Here is a 19,409-nt window from a genome sequence, read left to right as displayed (position 1 = left end):
AAACTAATTACCTCAATTTTTTAAAGTTGATACATCAATTTATTTAAGCCAAATACACTTAAATATATATATATAAAAAAATTAACTCAAACTTGTTATATTTAACTGTATTTGGCTTAAAGAAATTGATGTATCAACTTAAAAATTTTGAGGTAATTAGTTTCCTCAAATTTTTTGAGTTAAATGAACTTTACAGTCTAGTTGTTTTTCGAAGATACTCTTCATACGTATTTTTCACCTGGAAACATGCATATAGTGTAACCATTTAAAAATTATGTAAGGTACATTAATGGACCAGAATATTTTAGTTTATTTATTTATTTTTTTTAGCGTAGAAAGAGTTAAAGAGTTAAAAGAGTTCTAAGAAAAAGATACACACTAAAGGTGTGTGTAACCACAAATATTGACCTCCCCAACAACAAGGAAAAGTACAGATTGCTAAAGATAGTTCTCAGAGTGTAATGTATTGAATACATTTATTTCCTGACACATATTTGCCTTATTGTTTATGTGCTGTGATCATAAGTGGGGGTCATTGCAAATTAGGCTGGATTACTCTGGAAGGAGTTCATGGTTGCAAAATGTTTGAGAACCCTTGGTCTGTTTCAGACTATTATGTGTGTAAGTAGTCTATCAGTAGTAGTAGTAGTAGTAGTTAAAGAGAAAAGTAGCTGAAATAGCTTCATTAGACGATGCTTGAAACAGGAGAGGAGTAAGTTACAGTTTCAGCAGTCGGGCTTTCCTGCTCTCTCTCTCTCTCTCTCTCTCTCTCCTTGAAGAAAAACAGAAAGTTAACTTCCTGTTTCGGGGTGGTCCTCGGAGGAGGAGGTGGAAGCGGGGGGGGGGGGGGGGGGACTCGGAGCTCAGCTCGCATGCTCGCGCTGTCTCGAAAACTTCGGGCTCGCTGGAGCAGGATACCCAAAATGGAGCTCAACTTTACCGCTCACTCCAAACTCCGGCTTTAGTGGAAACTTTTTTTCTGGATGTGTGTATGTGTGTGTGTGTGTGTGTGTGTGTGTTTTATTTGTCCCATGTGTGTGAAGTGGAGCAGTGCGTGCTGGAGTGAGGTGAACACTTTAGTTCACGCGCCTGGACTCTCCATCTGTACGCGTGTGTCCAGCTGGAGAAAAAGAGGGGCTTTATTGGGAATTCTCAAACCCCCGGTGGGACGCGTTCAGCTTTCAGCCTTAGCTCTGCATTTTCCTCGTTTTTTCTAGAGAAAGCAGAGTTGTTGGTTTTTGGGGTTTCCCCCCCTTGTATATATTTATTTTATTTTGCAGGGAAAAGTTTAAGGCCACACAAACTGATGCGGACAGCTCGAGAGTCTGAAAGGTAAGCCTCTGTCTCATTCGAACTATATACATACATACATACATATACATACATACATGCATATACATATATACATACATACAAACATACACACATACATACATACACACACACCTACATATACATACATACACACATACACACACATACATATACATATATACATACATACATGCATATATATATATATATATATATATATATATATATATATATATATATATATATTATACAAGTGATTTAATAATTTCTCATCAGATGTGAACATGTCTTTGACACTTATACGAGACCTTAAAAAGGCTAATATGTGGAAAGGCTTGAGTGCTGGACTCAATAAGTGTGCTGGAGTGTTAATCAAGTGGAATGTTTGCGCATTGATTAGCAAACCAAACATGTCTCTGTATGACACACTGTTGAGGAGAATCACTTGACTAGAGATGGGAAACATAAGCTCATAAGCATACATACAAACCCATACAGCTTGTCCCTCAATAGCCTCAGAAGCTTACTGAATGAAAAGAATAGACTTTTACACTCAGTGACGAGTGTTTAGTCGGTGCAGTTGGACACACTCCTCGAGAGTGATTCTTAAGTTGTTGCATATGAGTATATATTGCATATATATATATATATATATATATATATATATATATATATATATATATATATATATATATATATAGGTTTAACATTTATTTTATTAATATTCCTGCACAATGAGCAAAGCTGAAAGTTTCCGTCAGAGTTTTGTATGTCAGCCAGAAGTAAAACGTGTGATGGTGGTCTTCTGGGGTCAACTAAGGCATTCTGCTGCTTTCTACTAGGACGGCTTGTACACATCCTGGCAAAGATATATCCTGACAAACTTCCCGTATTTATGTGCTCTTCAGAACATCGAAATTGTAGCTTACAAGAATATATGTCATAACGTCTTAAGACCAAGCACTTTCTGTGGCAGCTTTGTCACTCTTTTGATAGAAGGCCCCCAGGAAGCCTTCTTCTGTCGGGAGGTCACAGAATTCCTGTGTGGCTCGAGGGCCGCACCTCCGCAGCTGTTTCTCGTAACCTGAAATACTTTAGGAGCAAATATCTTTTCCAAATGTGCGTCACTGCAGCCAGGACCAGACAACAGGCTCGCCACCTTGGTGATGGGATTTAAAAGAATGGCTCTGGGAAAATTCGGATTCGCACACAATTTCAACTTACTTCAACTGTCCATCAGTTAAGGAATACGTATCAATGTATATGTGTCTACCAAATAATGGCAACCTATGACCACAAATTAGCATCACACAAACTACACATACAAAACAAATATAGCACACTTGCCTCAAACAAGCGTTGAGTCGTCAGTAATCATAAATAGATGGATTGTTTATGACGCTGCATGACCAAAAAACAAACAAACAAACAAACCACTTAATTGTAGTGGTAGCCATTTTGAAACCTGAATGACTTTATCGAATTATACATTTACACCTTTAATATAGCCTTGTTCTGATATTTTGCAATGTACCAGTTGTATTACTTATCCATTCACACATCATTTGATATGAAAAGATTTAGGCTTGCAGCTTGCAAGTCCTGCTTGTTATAATCGTATATATACATATACAAATACACATATATACATATACATATACATACATATACATACATACATATATATATATATATATATATATATATATATATATATATATATATATATATATATATATATATAGTCATAATCGTCAGTTACTTGGTAGCTGCATTAGCCTCAAAGATTCAGTGCAAATCTATAATAAATTAATAAATAAATAAAGCAGAAGACTGAGCTAACTTTTACGTGTTTATCAAACCTTTCTAAATTCTGTGATCTTTCCCTGAAGCATTTATTTGAATGAATTTCTAAAATACACAAACCCAGCACAGTTCTGAATACAACAGCGTGCTGAGACAATGTTAGCGTGACGTGTCAGAACGTTATCTTGTGCACGCTTCCAGTAAAAAAAAAAAAAAAAAAACATTTTAAACTAACAAAACAACTTTTTCCACATCTGCTCCCCTTTTTTCCTTTTCCTGGGTTACTTCACTTCACATGTCGTTTCTCTGAGTCGATATAGAAGGAAAATCTGAAGCGAATTTGAGCTTTTCAGTGTAAACATGAGGGAAAGAGAGCGGCAGTGGAGAGATGTTTTGAAAGAGGGGGGAGATCCGGAGTTGTGAGTGTAAAAGCTTATGTAAGCTTTACTAATCTTCATAATTGCAGTGTAAAGAGCTCAGTCAGGCGTTTACTGTGGTTAGATCCCCTAAACATCTTAAACTCAACAAAAAATTTTCCCATAAATGACTTTGTGTTGTGGTTTGCATAAATTGGGGGTATTTCAGTAGGAACAAGGGGCTGATACAGATTAAGCGCATTTCTTGGTTGGGGTTTTGACTTTCTTGATTATTGTTATTATTGTTGTTGTTATTATTATTGTTGTTGTTGTTATTGTTATATTATTTTGCAGAGCTCAGTTATAACCAATGAAACAGTACCGAGAATCATCTTTACATGTGTTTGAACCCTCTCCCGTAGGCCAGTGTCCTCTCCGTCCTGCCATCATGTCAGTACACTATACTTTGCATTCAGAGCTGCATTATGTACGTATACACTTAGACACGTAGCCTGTAATGTCACTGATGACAAGATATTGTGCTTGTAAACGAGTGAAGATCTAAAACACACACACACACACACGCACGCACGCAAATCCATACACATTTCTCAGGCAGTGCCCCGCTATAGGTTGACAGGATAGCTGAACTTGCCCTATGAGAGGTGAGAATGACTCAGTAGGGTTTCTTCCTCTCCCCTGTTATTCATTATTAGTGTTTGATGGAGCAGTGTTAGGGCCAAAAGGCTCTCATTAGCAAGCGCCCTCCCACCCATACATCCACATACACACACACACACACACACACACGCACACACACACAGCTGAACTTCCTTTAGAATCAGCCTACCAGACCCATCTTCAGTTCTTAACATAGAGGTGTCAAGGGGTTGGTGTATGCGTGTCACCTTTTGCTAACATGGAGGTGGAGACCTCAAGATTAAACTTCACTTGCAATTGAATGTAGTTGTTATGCCATTATCACATGCTTATTATGCTGTAATAGAGCTCTTTAAGCTCGCGTGATGCTGTTTCAGTGCGAATTCAGAATCTCCAGGCATAGTGCACACAGGCTTGAACTGCACTGGAGTTTCGTGGTTTGAGATTGTAGTTGTTGTTGTTGTTTTTTTGTATGATGTTTTTTTTTTCTTGATTCTTTTTAAAAAATTTTGAATCATTGTGAGGAGATTAGCTGAAAATGCAAAATACATGTGGGTGGGATACCGCTTACTGCTTCAGTGAGGTGTGCGTGTGTGTGTGAGTGTGTATGTGTCACAGAGCAGGCAGGCGGCATCAAGTGCTATGTTTTTTTCCACATCAGATTCCTTTTTCAGGCTGCACAGCTAGATGCACTCGTCACGTGAGTCTTTCCTTTTGCTTCACCCCTCCGCTCCTCCCTCCGGTGTGGAGACCACCCTCATAGGGAGCATAGCCCCCAATCAGCCCCTTTCACACCCCGTGAACCTGAAACAATCAGAGTTTAATAGCAGCTGTCCATCCGTGCGCCAGCCAGAGAGAGACAGAAACAGACCGGGCAAAAGACTCTAAATGTCCCCCGCTCGCTCTTTCTCAATCTCTCTCTCTCTCTCTCTCTCTCTCTCTCTCTCCCTCTCTCTGTGTATCTTTATCCTCTTACAAACCTTTTGTCTTTCTTCTCTCCTTCATTCTGTGGATAAGGAAAACCTAAGAAAGGACACGGCTGATGCGGTGCATCTTTTATCCTCTTTGCCTACATGAGTATGGATGTATTTTTTACATGCCTCCTTTTCTTTCTTTCTTTCTTTCTTTCTTTCTTTCTTTCTTTCTTTTTTCTTTCTTTAATTTTCTTCTCTACCCTATGCACCTGTTTAAAGTTATGCGTACCCCTACGTTGTTCTTGCGTAATAATTACCTCTGGAGTCTTTTTTGTAGCAAAATTGAATTCGGTTTTTCAAAGCTACAGGTGTAGTGAGTATAGAGTGCTATCATTATAGTGGAGAACCTCTCAGAACCTTTCAGGTGTATCTCTGAATGTCACTGCAAAGTGTTTTCGTCATTAATTGTTGGGTCAGTGACTCGGGTCTACTCGGTGGAACTTAATGAGTGGAGGAGGGGTTCAGCAGCATTGCTAAGTAGTTGGTTTGACACAAAAGGGCAGAGGCATTAGATGCTTTGGGATGATCACTTTAGACTCACCCTGACAAAAGAAGCGGCCAAAGGACACTGCTAAAATAGTCAGTCCCTCCCGGAGTTTGCGCTCACAGAAGCGAATGCAAAATCAAGCAAACTTCGCAATATTCGGAGGAGGTTGCGGTTTTCCGAAATTATCCCAGATTTTCCGGGCGAAGACGTGTCACGTGACGTCACCGCAATATGCGTTCAGCCAAAGCCCTCATCGAGTCCCGTGCGTCTAATATGAGTACAGCTAAACGGTCTCCTTTACCAACACACATGACTGTGAAAGACCGCGCAAAGCAACTTTTCCAGTTCAAGTAGTTTTCCACAAAAAAAGAACAAATTTTGAAAAAAGCCACCGCAAAGCAAAGCGTGTTTGACCGTAACAATCACAGAAAAAAACGCTGTATGGATTGAACATAACTGATGTGCAGTATTAATAGTCGTATTATCAGTAGCCGTATTAACTGTTGTCTACTGTATACAGAGGAAAATAAGGATAATTTCAAAGTTATTAATTCAGCACTGTTTCCCCCAGCATATAGTTTTTAAATGGTTTCAAAGTTACTAATATGTTCACTATCAACTCCTCTTCTCTTCTCTCTGATTGGTTTGTTTGATAGGGAGTGGCTCTGAGACAGGCCATGTGGTAGATATTAGTAATAATACTGTAGTTAATGAGATCCAGGTGCTAGAGCACCTAGCACTTAGCATGATTGTTCAGCTTTTTTCTTCTTAGCGTTGCAGTGTTCCACCAGGCCTGCTGCTGAGTGTAAAATCAGGCAAGAAATGCTGAAACTTTATCTGAGAGGAGCTGCTTTGATTGCAATGCACCCTGAATTAGGCTTGTGTTGCAGGTCGAAACAGTTGGCTAATTGAGTTAAACCATACAACTGAGCATGAACTGGAGTAGTCCTTTTGACTGGAGAGTTCTTCTAAAAAGTAGAAGTGGGGCATTGTTGCCTTGTTGAGAGCTTTTTATGCCGCCACCACTAGGTGGTGAAGGCATTATATTTTCGGGTTGTCCAACTGTACTGTACATCCTTCTGTCCGTCTGTCTGTGTGACTCTCCGAGATGATCATTAACGCGAAGAACTAGAGGTTGAGTGTATAGAATTTATATAACATATATTGAGTGTATAGAATTTATCTAACATATACTGAATGTATAGAATTTATATAACATAGAGTTTATAGAATTTTTATAACATATATATATAGAGTATTGAATTTATATAACATATATTGAGAGTATAGAATTTATAACATATATTGAATATATAAAATTTATATAACAGAGTTTATAGGATTTATATAACATATTGAGGGTATAGAATTTATATAACATGTATAGAGTTTATAGAATTTATATAACATATATAGAGGTTATAGAATTTATATAACATATATTGAGAGTATAGAATTTATATAACATAGAGTTTATAGAATTTATATAACATGTATAGAGTTTATAGAATTTATATAACATGTATAGAGTTTATAGAATTTATATAACATATATTGAGAGTATAGAATTTAAATAACATATATAGAGTTTATAGAATTTATATAACAGAGTTTATAGAATTTATATAACATGTATAGAGTTTATAGAATTTATATAACATATATTGAGAGTATAGAATTTAAATAACATATATCGAGTTTATAGAATTTATATAACATGTATAGAGTTTATAGAATTTATATAACATATATTGAGAGTATAGAATTTAAATAACATATATCGAGTTTATAGAATTTATATAACATGTATAGAGTTTATAGAATTTATATAACATATATAGAGTTTATAGAATTTATATAACATATATTGAGAGTATAGAATTTATATAACATAGAGTTTATAGAATTTATATAACATGTATAGAGTTTATAGAATTTATATAACATATATTGAGAGTATAGAATTTATATAACAGAGTTTATAGAATTTATATAACATGTATAGAGTTTATAGAATTTATATAACATATATTGAGAGTATAGAATTTAAATAACATATATCGAGTTTATAGAATTTATATAACATGTATAGAGTTTATAGAATTTATATAACATATTGAGAGTATAGAATTTATGTAACAGAGTTTATAGAATTTATATAACGTATTGAGTGTATAGAATTTATCTAAAATATACTGAATGTATAGAATTTATATAACATAGAGTTTATAGAATTTATATAACATATATTGAGTGTATAGAATTTATCTAAAATATACTGAATGTATAGAATTTATGTAACATAGGGTTTATAGAATTTGTATAACATATATTGAGAGTATAGAATTTATATAACATGTATTGAGTGTATAGAATTTATATGGGATTATCATTGTAGCCTACAGATGAACTGATTAGATTTTGTAATTGATCCAAACTGAATCAAGGTCGCAGCCAGCTCAAATGTCTGAAATTGTTTTTCTTCAAAAGCTTCCCTTCTGATGAAGTAGATTTCAAAGGTATTTCAGAAAGACAAATTAGGAACAAGAAGGCCTAGACTTGTTGGTGGTGGAGGCATCCCCGTCGAGTTCTACTTGCTTTTAAAAACAGCGCGTCCCAAAAGTCTCCATACATAGGGGAAATTAACACTTTTGAGCAAAATGTTTTCCAAAATTTTTCATAGTTTCTTAGTTTATATATAATTTATTTATTCTTTTAAAGACAAACGAAGAGTGTATTGAGATCGTTCTCGTGGCTGGATCGGGAAGCTGTCGCAAGGTTGCGATGGACTTTAACAGGAAACACGGCGAGCACGTCACACGTGACACTGCTGCCAAACTTATTCACGAATTCAAAAAGACTGGAAGTGTTGCAGACCGACCGATATGCGGGCGTCCACGAACATCCACTGACGCGATGCTGGCATACACAGTCCCCTATATATGGAGACTTTTGGGGCACCCTATAGACAGGAAGCATACGTCTTTGTGTGTTATTCGCCAGTTTCATTTGACCAATGCCTTTTTTTTAAGCTTGTCCTTCTTCTTCTAAGACCCGCCCACTTTTGAAAAATGTGTCAAAGGTAGCGATGTGTTTGCGTACGTGTCATCTGTGTGAACCTGGACGGCAGACACAGATATATGTTGGTATTTCCCTTTTTTAGACGTACAAGCAATGACATTTGCAGCTACACTGCCGTTTGCTGAAGATGTACTGTATGTAGACAGAAGTAGTAATGAAGGTGATCAGATATCAGGATGAAAGTAAATAAAGCACAGTCACAGCGAAGCTCCTCGCCGTAGCTTTCAATGCACATTCGCAGTGCCTCACTGATTTCACAATCATTTCAAATAGAATTGATAAAAACAACACGTGAAGCGACGTTATATTTATTAATCAGAAGGCAGAGTGAAACCGTCGTCTGTTTAAAAAAAAAAAAAAAAAAAGAACAAGAGTCCATGATCTGTTTATGAGCTCAGCCGAATGATGTGAATTCCCATCTCTAGTCAAAGGTCAAAAGCAAGAGAAAACTTCCAGAAGTAAGAAACGCAGTGAAAGAAAAAAGAGAGAAAATTACGCAACATCAAATGTTTTATTTCTTTACTGTTTTCCAGAATTTGATGCTTCGGATGTTGCTTGTAGATTTCTTGATTCATTCTTCTGGCAGTTTCTCGATGCGTGAAGTCTGTGTATCTTTAAGAGAGACTGACTCACGAGCCACACAGGCTGATGTCTCTCCAGGATTGTCTTTTGTAGCATATGGTGATATCACTTGTGAGTGCGTACTGTTCAGTGTGTAGGATGTAACTCTGAGAATTCAACGCCCTCGAGGTTATTGTTAATATGAACAATATCTCAGTTCAAATGTTTCTCGTTACGCTCTCAGACTTTTACACAGGAAATAAACAGACACCTCAGACTTTCAGTGAGGCTGAACACAGAGCTCTGTAGTGATGAGTATATGACAGATATGATGCAGGGGTGTCAGGTCCGTACGTCATTTCTATCACACGCTTACGAGAATGCGTTTCATTGGTTCTTTGAATAGTTCTTGGTTCTAGGTTTCTAAAGAGGTTAGACTTCAAACTTTTTGTTTTTTTTTCTGAAAGGGAAACCCTTGTACATTTTAAGGCTTTTGCACACCAATACGGGAAAACAAAAACAACCCACAAGGATTCGGTGCGCACCGTTTGTTTGCAGTACCGTCCCGATAGCAGAAATGAACGCAGAATCAAGGAAACTCGGAGGAGCTTGCAACTTTTCAAAATGACCACGGATTTTCCACAGATTCGGGCCAAGACGTGTCGTGGGACGTCATCATAACGCACAATCAGCCAAAGCGCCCATTTGATTTATGTGCGTTGAAAACGATTACGGCTAAAAGGTCTGATTTACTAACAAACAAAACGGCGGAAACAATTTCGTGCAATTGTACATTTTCCGCCAAAAATTCTGCAAAAAAGCCGCAGCAACATCGAGCGTTTTTTGGCCGCAGCCGTCACGTGTGTTTCTTCAGGATTTACTCGTTTTTTATCAATCGATTGGGCAGCCTGTTTACTATGGACTTCAGGTGTAACAAGGTAAGTAAGAGGTCTGAGGACTTAGTAGGGTGTGTTGTGTGTGTGTGTGTGTGTGTGTGCACGTAAAAAACTAGTTATAGAGCAGCACCAGATCCACAGACAAACATCAAACACAGAATAACACATGCCAGAAATTATTGATACACACAAGGTCTCTCTCTCTCTCTCTCTGTCTCTCTCTCGCTCTGTCTCTGTCTCTCTCTCTCTGTCTCTCTCTCTCTGTCTCTCTCTCGCTCTGTCTCTGTCTCTCTCTCTCTCTCTCTCTCTGTCTCTCTCTCTCTCTCTCTGTCTCTTTCTCGCTGTCTCTCTCTCGCTGTCTCTCTCTCGCTGTCTCTCTCTCTCTGTCTCTCTCTCTCTCTTCTCTGTTGCTCTCTCTTACTCTCTCTCTCTCTCTCTCTCTCTCTCTTTCTGTCTCTCTCTCTCTCTCTCTCTCTCTCCATGTGTTTTTGTGTGCTTAATACAGTGTGTGTGTGTGTGTGTGTGTGTGTGTGAGATGACTCACCGATGTCCACCTCTTCGAGAAAAGAGGGGGAGTGCTGTTTATTATTCGCCCCAGTTGCCACGGAGACTGCAGATTCTTTCGCTGTCATCAGTATAATTATACACCTTTAATGTTTCTGTTCTTCTCATTTGGATTTTCAGCATTTGACAAATTAGACACAACAGAGAAAACCACTCAATTAGCTGATCTCTTTGAAACGGTGCAAGGATTTAAAAGTGTTTACCAGCAGGTTAGGTTTTGGAGGCCGAACATGAGAGGATATCGAGCTCCCGCGCTGAAATATTGCAGTGAACAAAACTAAATGAAATAAATGCACGAGCGAGGCTTTGCGCCTTCACTAATTTACTCAGAAGTCATTTACTCAACCAACTGGTGTTCTGACTTGTTCTCTTGCATGCATACATTCGCAACACTTTGGATAGCAGCACACACACACACACACACGTCAGTGCACACAAATATTCACACAGCGCATTCAATAACAAACCCAGTTACAGATCAGCAAAATAATATTATTCACAACGTCTGAGAAAGGGTTTTGTTTCGTAACCCACTGGTGAGAGGGGAAGGATATCGAGCAAGACAAGAAGGAGGAGTTAGGATTAGAAAAAATGAGAGAGAGCGAGAGAGAGAGAGCTGTAGATTAAATCCACTGTGAGTCAGGCTCTCAGATTTATGCCCATGGGCTGCTGCTGCTTCTTGGGTGGGCTGCAGCAACAGTCTGAGCAAATCACTGAAAGCAAGCGGGACAGTGAAAACTCGGTGAAACACATTTCAGTCCACACTTTCTTTCTTTCTTTCTTTCTTTCTTTCTTTCTTTCTTCATATGCGAAATGCGATCCCTTCTTTTCTTATTATCTTACGCTCATCGTCAAATCTGTGACATTCATTTTTCACAGTTTCTGCATTTCTTCTGCATTGGGTCTTCCACCTTGATGTTTATAGTGCATACACAACATGAGGGTGTTGATTTCAAGGTGCACTCGCAGAGGAATGTCTAGATCACGACTTCACCCTGTCAGTAAACGTCACGGGTCAGACCGTAATGCCACACCTTAGTCTCAGAAAAGATGATGTTCGTGCATCCTTCCATGCATCGAATAGTACCAAGTTGTTTCATTGGGCCGTTGAGCCCAGTCCAGCTGTTTTACCACCACTGTTCAAAGTTGTGTAAATGCTGGAATAAGACGTTATATTTATATATGATTACATTTAGCAGGAGTACAGACGTTTTGAGAAGACCGTGCCTGTCTTGGTGGAATGTCAGCACTGGAGTAATGCTCGTTTTCCAGCCCGAGCTTCAGATCTGATAAGGCTCGCTCTGCTAGGAGTGCTTTCGTGCCAGCCCACTCTGTTTGTTTTATATGAGAGACTTTGTGGGGGGGGGGGTCATAGCCCGCATCTTTCCTTCTCCTCGATGCGGTCTGTAAATAAGATGCAGGATGTGCCGTCCTAGTGATATTGTGCCTGTAGGAGCAACTGAGAGCAGATTTAAAGTAGAAAAAAACAAAAAACCCCGATATATCATGTTAGAAACTGATATAAATATACTGAATAACCCCTTCTATGTTTACTTTTTATTATTTAATGAGCTAAAGTTATTAGAACAACACTGCGTTCATGTTCATTCTGGTCTTAATTGTGTTAGAATGTTAGGTGAACGTGTCTGCAAGTGAACGATGTAAAGATACTAGTAATGTCGATTAAAGTGTAACTGGTCATGTTATAAGTAAGGAATGGGCGATATGATTTAAAAAAAAAGCCATATTGGCAGATGTTTCTACAATGCACGGTAAAATAAAGATAATATAAAGATTTGTAGTGTTGTGTTTACGAAAGAAAAAGAAAAGGAGTTCAAAAAAAGTTCAGTGATTTTGTGATCTACAAAAATAAATGATAAAATCCTGTAAATGAAGGAATTATTATTTTTTTTATATTACCCGGCGCAATATTTTGAACATTTTACGATTCAGTACATAATGCTAACATCTAATTCGCTGCGCTGATCAGAATTTATAACTGTTGTTACAAATACTGACGATACTCTTATCTCGAGATACTTAACATCTTGGCAGGGTGGCTTAGTGATTAGCATGTCTGCATCGCACCTCCGGGTTGGGGGTTCGAATCCCGCCTCCGCCCTGTGTGCGTGGAGTTTGCGTGTTCTCCCCGTGCTGCGGGGGTTTCCTCCGGGTTCTCCGGTTTCATCCCCCAGTACAAACACATGCTCTGTAGGCTGATTGGCATGTCCAAATTGTCCATAGTGTGTGAATGTGTGTGTGATTGTGCCCTGCGATGGGTTGGCACCTCATCCAGGGTGTCCCCCGCCTAGTGCCCTGGGTCCCCTCGGATAGGCTCCAGCCTCCCTGTGACCCTGTGTAGGATAAGCGGTACAGAAAATGGATTTGACGGAAGGATGTTTCATGTCTTGATATTGCTAAGCTCCGATTATAAGATGATTAGCATGAGCAAGTTTGTGTGCACGTCCAGTTTTTTTAAAAATAAATGAAGCACAGCAGACATTGTTTCCTTCCTAATATAGCCCATACTTAGTCTCTTTCCCATGAAAGAGTGTCCTCTATACTGTCTCTGCTCTAAGCCCCATGTCTGCTAATATGTGAGGGTTTCATAGTAATAGTCATGACTGTAAGCCATTAAAGCTATTATTTACTGGCGTGTGTGTGTGTGTGTGTGTGTGTGTGTGTGTGTGTGTGTGTGTGTGTGTGTGTGTGTGACTCGTTCATTCTATAATAATTGCGTTCATCCTTGTGTGCGTCCTTCATCCAGTCTGAGTTACAGTGTTTTCAAGTTCAGATGCTGTGAAAAGGGCCCACAGAGACCTGCATTTCCACTTAATCTGATCCGATAGACGTTTGTTCTTTTAGGTCTTGGGGAAAAAAAAAAATAGGAGCACAAACTATGATTGATAGGCAACAACTAGTCATTGCGAATCCTCCCTCAAGTGATCCAAATGCTTTAATAGTAACAAGACCAAAACACATCTTACTTTGCAGTAGATACACGGGCTTACACTGCTCTACTTTGTGTGCTGGAGAGTTTATTCTGGATCTTTCTGCTTCAGCCCTGCTCCCAGTTGTTTTGGAACACACACACACACACACACGCACACTTTTGATACCATCTCCTTCCGCCCTCATTCTTTAAGGCAAAGCAAACCGGTGTGGTGCTTGCTGCTGCCACAGATGTTTTCTCACCAGTAGGAGTGTGTGTGTGTGTGTGTGTGTGTGTGTGTGTGTGTGTGTGTGTGTGTGTGTGTGTGTGTGTGTGTGTGACCACGTCACAAAGCTACTGGTTAAACGAGAAGCTTCCTTTTTAGTACAAGGGTGATAAATATCACCAGTCAATTGACATCCCAGTGTGGAGAAAGTAAAAGTTTTGGTCCCCCTGACCTGTTTCTATAGGGAAGAATCGACTCTGATTAAACATAGGAATGAATGTCAAGATAAAAATGATCCATGCTCACTCATGCTACATTCATTCAGTTTATGAATTTAAGGATGTGGAAACTAATCCCACATTGGTGAACACACATGATTGAAACGGTGGTTTTATTTGATTTTGTTTGTTTTATTTTTGTTTGTTTACAGTTTCACCATAAGGATTATAGTTTTGGGTGGCATGAGAATGGTCCGACATCAGCACAAGATGGAGCAGTTTGCAAGGCAGTGAAATTTTTATAACTGTTTGGCAAGCAAAAAGAAGCTCCAAATCACGCTGATGTGGTGTACTTCACGTACTTGACGTAACTTTTATGGATATAGACAGTACAATGACAGAATGCAAGGACCTGTAATACACTCAGGATCTCAGGATTCCTGACCCCTGATGATGTTGTCTCGCCATAAATCAAACTATGATGATCCATTTATAATATTGCCATCATTAAGGCCTGTTTCTGCTCGTTCGCCTTGTGTTTCGGGGATAAAAACAGGAACGTCCTAGGCTTATAATCTGTAATCATTTTGGTCACACCCTGAAGTGACTGAAGTGCTGTAGACGTATATGAAGGTGGATGGTTAGGTCAGCAACGTCTCCATGTTGATGACAAATGTTGCATGCTTGGCGCGCTGCCACAGCTGTTGTTGTTTCAGGGTCTAAGCTCTTTTCCTTTATGCAACTCCTCAAACATCCCCCTTTTTCCTCTGCCCATCCTTTAGTGTTCTCCCACCCTCTACTCCAATTGCCCCATTTACCCCCCATTCTAAAACGTTCTGTCAGCAAAGTTCACGGGAGCCAAGTCCACCTGCCATCAGGGGGTTGGAGGTGTGGGTATGAGAGAGAAAGAGAGACCGAAAGGGAGAGCGAGTGTGACTGTGCGAGAGGTACAAGCTCAGTGAAGGATTGTGGTACATCTTCAGCGGCCTCACAGCACGAGAATAAAAGGGCAGAAGAAAAATAGCAGAAGTGGATCTATACTAGTCGTTTGATCTCACAGTCTGTGCGCGACTGGTTTTGTGTGGAGGATTGAAGGCCCATGCTGAGACTAGCCCGCCGACTCAAAGGAACATCACTACAGGCAAGTCCCGTGAATGAATGTGAACTTCATCAATGTTCTATTCACCATGTGATAGCTGTGTAATGAGATTCATAGATATAGGTGCTGGCCAAAGTCTGTTTGATTGAACTTTTTCCAGAATACTTTGGGAGTTAAGGATCCACATGATTAAGAGATCTGAAGCCTGACGTGATTTAGTCTATAAATGCAAGTTTAAATGCAGCTTACTTTGGGAAATCGGACCCGAGTGCGCGAGATAGCACTGTATACGCTGAGTATAAACCCATTGTCCTGGTAAAAGTCTTTCCCAGGTGGAGAGAGACGCAGGACAGTGGGTCCACACCTGATTAAATAGTGAGCTTAGGGGTTTGTGGATCATCCCACAGCTACACATTCACATACATATACACACAGAGACAGCATTTTTTTTCCCCCTCTCACCTTTACTCAGGTGGTGTAAACAAGCATGTGTGGGAGCTAGCTGTTTCTCTCAAATTAATTATCATTTAACTTGTGTTAAACGTTACGTCATACCAAAATGCGTTATATATCATCGTCCTAGCTACGAGAGAATAACTATTGACTGAGTGGAACATTCCGGCTCTACTTCACGTTTTAGTGATCTGTGTCATGACAGCTTTCTTTCTTTTTTTGCAGTCACTGACAGTTGACACTGTTATTGACACTGTTAGTATTAGGTGATGAGTGTAACTGTATGTTTTAAGCGACCTCTGAACATTTTTAAAGCATTAATAATAAGTACAATAATAAGTTCTTTAAAGTGTTTAATGTCCAAGAAACTAAAAAAAAAATAAAAGAAATGGCAGGGGAACATGTGTACACTTTTGCCCTAATTAAATAATGCCAGTATCTATAAAAGTGCAATTTGAAAATGTCCCAATGTCCAGTGTTACTAATCCCAAACAACTAGGCAAGTTGACTGCTAGTAAACTAGCGCACAGGTAGGTATGAGTGTGATTTTAGGATCATGAGTTGCAATTTGCAGTGCCATGTTCTCAGTGATTTATTTAATGCTAGTCAAACCTGTTAAATTACACCATAATGCCAAAGAATTTTGTAGAACCTACATTAGATGACAGACACTGCTTAAAATATCAACGGGGCAGCGTGGTACACTAAACATGGAGGCATGACGGTATAATGTAAGTACTGCCCCTCAGTAAATTGTTACTGGAGCCACAGACCACACATTATTTATACCGTTTGTTTGTGAGAACTATAAAAACTTTAACAACTATTTCAGATCCGTATTTAAAATGTCGTCTTGTCAATCTGTTTCTGGTATTTGCGTCTCTCCCCATTCAAGTAGTTAGGAGCCTGGTCTTGAGTGACTGAAAATGACTACATAGGAGCATTACCAAGATGGCCGCCGAGTGGATAGACTTCACTACAGGGTCTTTGGTTAGCTGGCTAGTTTAGCATGTGGGTTCTGTGGCGAAGCAAGCTACCTAATAATTTCCATGTTGGGCGCGATGTTCAAAGCAATTGAGCCTTGTTCGTGACATCACAAAGTCATGAGCTCATACGTCATACTCCTTGAATCTTTTTTTTTTCTACAGAAATACACTCCTGGGCAAAAAAATGGGCTAAGCGCAAAATGGTCTTAAAAACAAATCAGTGTTCAGGAAATTAGCAAGAATTAAACAAATAAGATAAAGTAACTTAGTATGAGATAGCTTTCCCTTTTGATTTCTTTAAATGTTTAAGCTTTGTGGGTAAACTTGCGTATTTTTATTTGTATTTTATTATTATTATTATTACTTTAAAAAATTGTATTTTATGTTTACTTTATTTTAGTTTTGTTCACCCAGACACCCATGTGTTAGTTTGACTTTTACATCAAACATTTGAATCATTATCATGATTTGACCTTTGTGCACAAGAAGCCTTCCGTATATAGGTGAATTTCTATTTCATGTTTTTCCCCAGGATTTCGCTGAGTTTTTAAAAAAAAAATTTTTTAATGAACGTTGTGGGCAAAAAATGCTTGATTTTTCTGCGGCCTTTTTGTGATGCAACTTGCAGTGTTTTTTTGGGTTTTTTTTTTTTTTTTTTTGCGGAAAATTACTCGAATTGGCGAAATTGCAGTTGCGCAAAACTGAATTTCGCAGTGATGTTTGTTGAGAAATGAGACCTTTTAGCTGTACTTATGTTCGACGCACGTGAATCGAAGAGGGCTTTAGCTGAATGCGCGTCGGGATGACGTCGCATCACACGTCTTGGCCCGAATCTCCGGAAAATCTGCTGAAATTTCCTTGGAATATCGCGGCGTTTCCTTGTAGTTCATTTCTGCGATCGCAAAATCACTAAATCCTGGAGGGACTGAAAAGTAAACCGGTTGCAGAAGAGGTCTCAGGAGTGCATTTGTTTCATTCTTGCTAATTCTCTGAGCAACGATTTGTTCTTAAGATCATTAAAAGCTTTTCAAAAGCCATTTTGGGCTTGGCCCATATTTTTTTACACAGGAGTGTACTGACGAAGTCTCTGATTTAAATGGAAAAATGTCAGTTTAGCATAGTGTCAGCAACTTTGACTGACATGTACTTAAGTAATAGCTGATATAGTAAGAATTTCACAGTAATAGTACACACATTTTCCAGTGAAGCAGGAAGTCGTTTCATCTGAATCCGCCCTTCAATCACGATTTAAAATCAGATTTTTCAGTTTTCCATAAAATGCAGACAACGGAAACTTTCTCCTGATTATTTCACCAGCAGGTCGAGCACGGCTGTGCTGTATCCAATTTTGTGATGAGCAGGTGTGTGTTGCGTCGTGCTTTTAGTGGCTCCCTGTTGAGACACCTGTATGTAATGACTCTGCAGCAGGCTATGGGACTGCACAGTGGACTGTTAGAGAGGGAGATTTATGCATGGACTAGTTTGCGAGTGTGGGAAAGTGTGTGTGATCATGCTATATTTGTGTTATAATGGAGAGTTTGGGTCAAAGGGCATAAACCTTTGGTACAGTATTTCTCTGAGAGCACGATGCTCACATCCCATTACACTGCGGTTCACACCCTCATACACAGACACAGAAGTGGCTCTGCTTAGGGAAACTCCACACCGAACTGGAAAAATATTGCTGGTATACACACATCAAAACACAACATAGCAACTGTCTGTGTGTGTGTGTGTGTGTGTGTGTGTGTGTGTGTGTGTGTGTGTTTTCACCTTGGTCAGCAGCAAAAGATTTTCCTCAGGTATTATGGGGATTATGTTACGAGTTATAACCATTTTCCTGCTATGGTAAAATTATGGTTAGTTGTTATTATTTGCTCATATTTGGGGCTAAATTTCCCTAGTGGTATGAGTAAGACCTGAGGTACAGAGGTGTGTGGCTCACCGCTGTGTGATCAGAACACACACACACACACACACACACACACACACACACACACATATATGTACTCAGGGTGGAGCCTGGACAGCGTTTTTCCCCTAAGCCTCATGCAGCTCAACCCAAACCCTGGAGAAGCCTTGAGGCATAGTTCCAGAGACTGGACTACACACACACACACACACACACACACACACACACACACACACACACACACACACACACACACAGAACCAAAATTCTCTCCAGGGCTGTTAGACAGACTGGTCAAGGAGGCAGTTGTTTTAACCCCAGTGCTGAAGTAGACAGGAGGAGGGGGAGCTGGAAGGATAATTCACTGCCTCATCCCTCCATAAACAGAGAGAGAAGGGGAGATAGAAGGATTGAGAGAGAGAGAGAGAGAGTAAAGGTGGTTAACAGTCTGAAGTGTGATGGCTGGTTAGAAAGTGGGGCTTTCTGTGTGGAAGGAGCGGATGCTGAAGAGCTCACAATAGCACTGCTGCCCCTCTGGCTTTGTGAGCACAAGGGCCTTTACATAACCCACATAACCAATTACATTGTCTAGCAACCAGCCAGCCAGTCAGCTCTAGGGCTTTCGTGCATGTGTGTGTGTGTGTGTGTGTGTGTGTGTGTGTGTGTGTGTGTGTGTGTGTGTGTGTGCTGTCTAAGGCAGGCTTAGACAGGCCCCCAGTATGCCTGTTAAAATGCTAATGTACCCTCTGGCTTTAGGATTTTATTCATTTAGGAGTTTCTGATCTCATGAGGGATCCTGTTCTCCCCCGTATCTCTCTCCAGTTTAAGTCAGACACATTTGGGCCCCCATCAAAATGAAGATGAGTTTCCTGTTTAAACGCAAT

General features: G+C 39.4%; 1 protein-coding gene across 2 annotated transcripts in view; it reads left to right on the top strand.

Moving 5' to 3' along the window:
• The first annotated feature begins 855 nt into the window (after positions 1–855).
• gli1 (GLI family zinc finger 1) overlaps positions 856–19,409 on the top strand; it is a 50,815-nt gene continuing 32,261 nt past the window's right edge. For both annotated transcript variants that reach the window (XM_017480113.3, XM_017480114.3), the window contains exon 1: positions 856–1,332. The gene's annotated coding sequence lies outside the window, so the exon portion shown is untranslated. The remainder of the gene's footprint in view (positions 1,333–19,409) is intronic.

This window comes from Ictalurus punctatus, chromosome 11 (genome assembly GCF_001660625.3).
Source record: "Ictalurus punctatus breed USDA103 chromosome 11, Coco_2.0, whole genome shotgun sequence".
Lineage (NCBI taxonomy): Eukaryota > Metazoa > Chordata > Actinopteri > Siluriformes > Ictaluridae > Ictalurus > Ictalurus punctatus.
Note: the sequence above shows the minus strand (reverse complement) of the source record. Positions and strands in the feature narration are given on the sequence as shown.